General features: G+C 41.8%; 1 protein-coding gene across 2 annotated transcripts in view; it reads right to left on the reverse strand.

Moving 5' to 3' along the window:
* SGCE (sarcoglycan epsilon) overlaps window positions 1-7,642 on the reverse strand; it is a 72,824-nt gene extending 65,182 nt beyond the window's left edge. For both annotated transcript variants that reach the window (XM_019533450.1, XM_019533441.1), the window contains exon 1: window positions 7,578-7,642. The gene's annotated coding sequence lies outside the window, so the exon portion shown is untranslated. The remainder of the gene's footprint in view (window positions 1-7,577) is intronic.
* Between the last annotated feature and the right edge of the window lie 6 nt (window positions 7,643-7,648).

Genomic DNA, 7,648 nt, shown 5'->3' on the forward strand with positions numbered 1-7,648 from the left:
GGGGTCGGACTCAATGATCTACTCAGGTCCCTTCTGACCCTAAAAACTATGAAACTATGTTTGTTATATTTTTAATATTATCATCTTGATCTATTTGTTGTTATTCCCACAAGGAATTTATTTCTTTAGACAGTTTGTGTTGCATCTCTAACAATATTTAGATATTGTGTTCTTTGTCTTAATTGAGAAAAAACTCCGTGTTTCAGAAAACTTGGAACTAGGATTTAAAGCATTTCCCATTTGTGTCACTGGCTCACATTTGACCAACCTGATAATGAGTAAAAGCTAATAAAACTGAAATACTGTTCTACGGCCAATAAGAATGAGCTTCACCAGTTGCAATTTCTTGTACAACAATTCTCAATTCATAAAGCCACCTTTATAAATAGCATCTGTTTATTAAAGCCAGTAACTAAAAGAACCTCTCCTCAGCATTTATTTTTATTTTAAAACTGCAAACCCTCAAGTCAGGGATGGTAGATATCCTATCCAACACAGCTGGTAGTTAAGATACCTTGTTTGACATAACATAAAATACTGTAATTATACTAGTAATAAACTATATATTCATAATATAAATATCCATATTGTGCCAATTACCTCCATGGATACTATCAATTTTACCTCACTTAACATGCAGTGCCACGTCTTGCATATTCCTTTAAAAAATACCCACACCAAGAATACCAAATCAATGCATGTGAGACAACAGTCAACTTAAACTTATGGCCAGAGAAAAGAACCAATATGAATTTTAAAAAATTAAAAAGAGAAAATCTTTAGCTCTATGAAAAGACACACAATTCCATTTATTTATGATCAGATCTGTGCTGCTCTTTATTTATTTATTTTAAATAAAGTTTTATATGGGAAGTAGTACATCAGTGGGGGACCAAGCATTTTGGAAGGCATGCCACAGGGTAAGGCATACACCCTGAGTGCCACTGCAGTCCTCTTCTTTTGTCCAATCTATTGCTCTATATGTTCCCTGCTTGATCTGTTGCTCAGCTTCCTGCTCTGTCTGTCACTGTGTTCCCTGCTCCCTCCCTCATCTGTCACACACACAAGCTGTCCATGCCATGGGTTAGCCACCCCTGTAATACATGCTTCTTAAAGCATATCCCTACTAATTTATATTTGAGAAATAACATTAACATTTTCTATATAAATTCAGAATTTTACAACTAAATAAAGTTGAAACACATTGAGGGTTTCAAAATCATGTGATAACCAATAATGATATCAATGTCTGATCTGACAAAGCATGTCTTGGAGTCTAAAGCTTGTCTAACTACATAGATGGTCCAATAAAAGATATCATCCTAAGAAACCCTTGCCCCTTTGTAAATTAATGTGCTTAGTATTCTATAGAGTACAAGGTAAAGACCAACCCTGCTCCAAAGAGATTACAAGCTAAAAGACAGACCTACAAAAATTAATTAGGAAATTTACAAAATTCTTTGTTGTTTTGAATAGCTCATTCCTTGCAGGTTCTGTGAATTTCTAGACTTAGTTTCTACTAAAAATGGATTGTGATCTGCAATGTGGGATAAATACTTTATTCTATTTCTCTAAGCTACAGGCAGCCATTGTTTGGCATGCAATAGATCGGGGTGGGGTGAGGCTTATGTTGAAGCCTCCTTGCACTTAATTGTGGCATGCTGTAGCTGAGTACCTTTGGTGCCTGCCACTTTAAGAGATTTAAACAGGCTGTGGAGAAGCCAGCAGGTGCAGTGCAGCCTAATGAGGTGGTCACATGACTATGGCAGGGCTCCTGGATTGGAGCATGGGGCTGAGCAGCCTTAATAATCCTCAGGACTAAGCTGGCAGTTGCTGCAGGGAGTCAGAGAGAGAACATTGTCATTGTCAGTTGCTGTTCCCAGAACATGTGGCAGTTCAGGGTAGGAACTATGGGAATGGAGGAGGTTCCTGGTCTGGGGGAATGACCTAAAATTACACCCTGCTAGGGATGGATGGTGTGGTGGGGCTGCCTGTGGTAGATTGGTTCCCAGGAAATGCTACACCAGTTGCCTCCCTAGTGAAAGGTGAGTATGGAGCACCTTATAGCCTTGGCCCCCACAACCTGGTGGGTAACCCTGTAGCAGGGACAGTTAGGGTCTAGGCACATTGATAGAAACCTGAGGTCTGAGTGGGCTGGAGGCCAAGCTGGGGACCCAGGTATGTTGACAGATTTCTGAGGTCCAAGGGGTGTAAGGCCCAGAAGCTCCACTAAGGGGACATGAGTTGAGGCCCTGGTGAGGGGGGCATGTGGCCCAGGTAAGTCTCTGGATGCCTGAGGCCAACTTTGGGCCAGAGGCTAAGTGCAGCCCAGCAATGGGGCCAGGTGAGTTGAAAGTAATTGGATGCCATCTGCAAAGCATGGACACTGCGTAATAGCAGTACAGAGCCATGTACTACATCCTTGGCATCAGGCAGTAACATAGGCAGCCTCCTGCCTTGTAAACATCTATTAACAGCCCCCCGTCACACATGCCTACCAAAAATGTTGGCCACTACTGCTCTAGGGCAGGCCTCAGAACCTACCACATAGGTCATTCCTCCCACAGAACCACTGGACCCAGCTCACAGGCATGGGGCTTCAGCAGCATTTGGCACTACCAGGAAAAGTGCTGGCAGTGGCCACTTGTACCTGCACCAGCATAGGGGTAGGCCAGCTGTCAGCTGGTCCTAGTTCCTGCTTACCCACCTCTGCCCTGGGGTAGGTCATTCTGCCCCACAGTTGGAGAAAGTTGCCTATCCCTGCTCTAGGCCTGAGGTGTCAAACATACAGCCTGCAGAGCCATGTAGTCTGGTCCATAGGGCTCTGAGTCCAGGAATTTGGGGGCAGGGCCCACCATTGAAATCAAGGAGCTAGAGCTCTGTTCAGGGTATGAATGAGTGGGGGAGCAGAAGAGCAATGGCTGTTAACCCCTGCACAACTACTGCTTGCCCCACTGCTGCATCTGAATCTGGCCTGCAAGAATGGATGAGTTTTAAATCCCTGCTCTAGAACAGAGCATAATGATTAGATATTGACATAAAATGGAAGGTAACATGATACAATAGATATGGCATGTCAGATATCTCAGTACATCTGAATTCTATTCATGGTTTTGATTGCTTGTGTGACCTCTGAAAAGTCATTTCACCCTGTCATAATTTTGTAACTGTAAAATGGGATAAATATACTTCTTTTCTTTGGAAAGTACTTTAAAATCTACAGAGGAAAAGCACTACATGAAAGCTAAATATTGTCACATGTTGAAGAACTCCTGAGACAGATGATAGAAACCAGCATACTTTAAAAGCCTGCTGCTACTTGTGGGTCTGTTAGATCTGTTATTGTGTAACCACCAAAGCTTTCCTATAGCGGTTTTTTTTTTTTTTAAACAGTACAACAAGGGTCATCAAAATCCCTGATTCAAATCTACTTTCCATAGTAACTCCGCAGGGTTGTATGGACAGTCAGGGAAGGTTTAAGTGCTGAGGTATAGATGTAGTTGAGGCTATGCACCTATTGGGCACTGCTGTTTGTTTATAAAAGGAAGAAGCAGCTAAATAGGACCAGGTGAGGGATCAGATTTGAAAGCTATGGTTTAAGAACTCGCTTATACTTTGCAATGGGCAGGATGCTTTGTAACTTGCTTGTGAAAGAAAGATAACAGCTATTTATTTTAACTTAGTTTATATCCATTAAAAATGTGTTTATTGTGAGCATGCACTACCATGGAAAGGAAAAACGTACCCTGTAACAAAAGTCAAGAACTTCAGATGCTCAGAACTTTGTTATGAGGACAGTTGATGAACACCTTCAACTTGGAATCTACTCATCTTCAAGCCCAATGATAAAGATGGAAAATTTTATAAGAATACTTTTAGCATTGTTATAACTGTGGCTTTTGTTATCCCTGTTGCTGTATAAAAAGGCCACACGCAGACAAGTATGACTAGCTGTACAGTAAGTGCTATCATATGCCAAATTCCAAAAACTGAAAGAAAGGTTTTCTTCTCTTATGCTTCACTGACATGCATGTTAGACTGAAGAGGTCTTTCCAACTGTAGTCACTCCAATCCTTTCATCTGCTGCCTCATGAAGGCATTCAACTGCCTGGGAAAAGGTCTGCTTTTTTGTTTCGCCTCAGTTTTTACTCCCGTTTCTATAACTCCTAACTTCTTCTTTTCCTGTACTAGAATCCCATTTATAATCTGTTCTACCAGGAAACAAACCATAACTCTGGTGTTAACCAAGGGAGAGGGAATCCAAAGGATCAAACATGCATTCCTCAAGAAATAGAACTGAGAAGTTTAATGAATTATGTAGATATTTTGGTGCCTTTAAAGATAATGGGATATTTCATAGTAAACTGAGATCTAGATAATTTATACCAAGACTTCCCATTCCTATCTTAAGATTCTCTTAAATATCTGAGCAAAGGAGCTGAATAACTACATGATAGTTCTTAAACTAACTAGAGACTAACAAGCTTACAAAACAAGGATTTGGCATGTTTGCCTCTGATAACAACCTATTGTGAATATTATTATTAACACTCTCACAGTAGTAGTATTGCTTTGCAAGTATACCACAAATATAGAAAAAAAACCATGTTTTGAAATTGGCATACTTCTGGATGCTGCAAAATACTACTTCTAAAAGAAAGAAGTTATTGTTGTGAGGCTTTCTTAGAGTTTGGCTTAGGACCTCTTTTACTTTTTTCATATAAATTACATCAAAAGGAAAATAACTTTAGTATTCTATAATTATATTCTGTCTAATCAGATGACTAAACTAGACTTTGTTTTGCTGATCTGTCATATAAGGAGGAGACAATCTGAGCTGGATTAAGGCACAGATGTTAGGCCTAAAGACCCAGCTCATTGAGACACGAGACAGGATCTGAGCTTTTAACTGTGAACTTCTAGCCCTAATGACTACATGCATACAAAAAAAATCCCAGAAAATGTGCAACGCAACTCCCTGCCTCAGTGGGCTGCTAATACCAAAGCTACAGTGGAGGGATTTTGCCAGCATTGCTTCCAGAGGACTGCAGCAGAATTCAGTGGGTCTAATCCAGTTTTTTAAGCAGCTATGTCCTGGCTTCTTAAATACTGGTGCCCCTCTCACTTCCTTGCCTCTCAAACAGGGTGAGGGTCACCCACTGTTCTCATTGCTGCCCCTGTAGTGAAAAGGACAGGGGCAAGCCGTTATCTCTCCCAAAGCAGAGGAAGCTGCTTACCCCCATCACTTGAAGGGGAAAGTGTGGGTCCCAGGACTGAACTACAAAGAAATAGTCATGGGGAGCTGAATCTTAGTGTGCCTAGTGGGTTTCAGATTACCTTAATAATGTTCTCAAGGCCACATTATGATTTAGAGGAAAATATTGTAAAGATTAATCAAGATAATATGGAAGTCTGCATTTCAGCCTTTAAAATATTTTCTGCCATTCCATAATTTCAAACTGCATGATGCTGACTGGTATTGACAGTAATTACTGGAAGTGGCTATAGTTCTCTCTTTTTGTAAAGAGAAAAACATTTTAAAAATTAAGTTTGTTTTATAACAATAAACATTAGATATGTCAAATCTTGTCTTCCCTGACTTTTGCCAGACAGCTTCAAGAACTGGGGGCACTGAATCTTCACAAGTCATTAAGACACCACAATTAAAAGTTAATTTAAAAAAAAAAACCTGAAGTGCAATTCAGATCCCTTCTCATCAATCTTTGTCTCTGGAAAAGCCATAATTTCTAATCTTCATGTTTGATTATTGTCCTCCAGGCCAAGTGAGATCTAAAAAGCAAGGACAGACTTTTGGAGGGGGTCGCAGAAGAGGGTAAAACTGTGTTTTTACACATGACAGATAAGTGAAAAAAGCATAAATCAAGTCCCTTTCACTTCCTAAGAAAGGTGATGGGAAACAAAGAGAAACTGCTATCTTCTTAAAAAAAAAAGGGGGTGGGGAGGGGTTCCCTTTAAAAAAACAAAACACTATTTATCTCGCAGGCAGACCTTATACACTTTTATCCATAGGCCTTGCATACTTAGGTTAAAATCAATTTATAGACAAAAATGCTTCAGTATTTAGAATGAGGTTATAATGAAGTTGCTGAACTGCTGACAGTTCAAGAAGTAAAAAATCAAAATGTAGAAGTAAACATTTTCATTCAGTGCCACATATCTGGTTACCTGGAAACAAAACTCCTCTCACTGTAACAGAGCCCTCTAATTAGATCAGCAAAAATATCTTGTGCTAGAGTTCCTTTGAAAAGCAGGATATTTGTTCCAAAACAGAACACATTTGCAATAGCAGCTGCCAGAGCCAAGACCTATTCACCTTTAAGGCTTAGCAAAGACTTAAAACTGATGAAGAATGAGTACTGTTGGCTGGTTACACTCATATTTTCAGCTGCTCGGTAGCTTACTTGATACCTATAGGTACAATTGTATGAACTTGATGAAATGAGTGCGAATAAGTACAGCAAATATAGTACTGCCAAAGTAAACTGCATTTTGTCATGAAGATACAATCTGGTAGACCACACAGCAGTGTCCATGGCCCAAATCTGGCTCATCTGGATTTCATTAAAGTCAAACCCATGGGGGAAACAAAAGCTAGGGAGGATGAAAAATTTCAGATGTGTTTGGGTTTGTTGGGGGTTTTTTTGTTTTTAATACGCTCCTTCTTCTGAAGGTTTTTAATGCTATTCTGGAGTCCTGGATTCTTTCCCACTACAAAGCCATCAGCTTTTTACAAACCAAACCCTTTCATACGTAATGAACGTGGAAACAATATGCAAGACTAACTCAATGCTAAGCACCCAGAAACAAACAGCTCGTCTTCTAAAAATATTTTTTTTTTCCATTTTTCAGTATCAACTTAGTTAATACAGTGCTGAAAGACCATCTTGATAGTAACTGAGGAGGTAAAGGAAGGTTTCTAGAGCAGCTGTTTTTGACCTGTGGTCCATGGATCCTGTGGGGTCTGCAGATTACATCTAAGGGGCCTGTGAAATATGACCGTGATCAATCAAAAGTATGCGCATACCCGCACTTACAATTCAAAGGGGTCTGCACCTCCATGTAAAATTTCCAAAAGAGTCCGCAAATGAAAAATGTTGAAAGCCACTGCTCTAGAGCCTCCATCTCAGGGGCACCAGGAACATGCCACCTTGGCAGGTGTAGAAGAGCTCTCACCTTGCATTTATTGGTAGAAATGGCATCCCCCGAACCCCAACCCAGCATGTTGCTTTTTTTTAATTCCTTTTGGTGGATCAGCCGCCCCGGCTGCTCCAAATGACCGCAGCTCCCAGCGCCCGTGCCAGGACCGGGTCTCGGCTCCACGGGGAAGGAGGCAGGAGGCAACTTTCTGGCTCTAGGGTGGAGCGAAGCCCCGCACCGCCCGGAGGGTCAGTCCAGCGGGTCCTGCTGCCCCACGGACGAGACCGGCACCTAACCTTGCCGCCCTCACCCGGCTCCGCCTCGCTCGCTTTTAATGCAGCGGCCGGCTAAGCGGGCCGGGCCGGGCCGGGCCGGGGAGGTGCCATTGGCGGGGCAGGGGGGTCGCGGCAGGGACCGACCTGTCAGTAGGAGGGTGGTGAGGGCGCCCCCGCCGCTCCGGCTCCGCGGCCACGGCCTCGCTGCGCAGCAC

This window comes from Crocodylus porosus, unplaced genomic scaffold, assembly GCF_001723895.1.
Source record: "Crocodylus porosus isolate Cpor-Errol unplaced genomic scaffold, CroPor_comp1, whole genome shotgun sequence".
Classification (NCBI taxonomy): Eukaryota; Metazoa; Chordata; order Crocodylia; family Crocodylidae; genus Crocodylus; species Crocodylus porosus.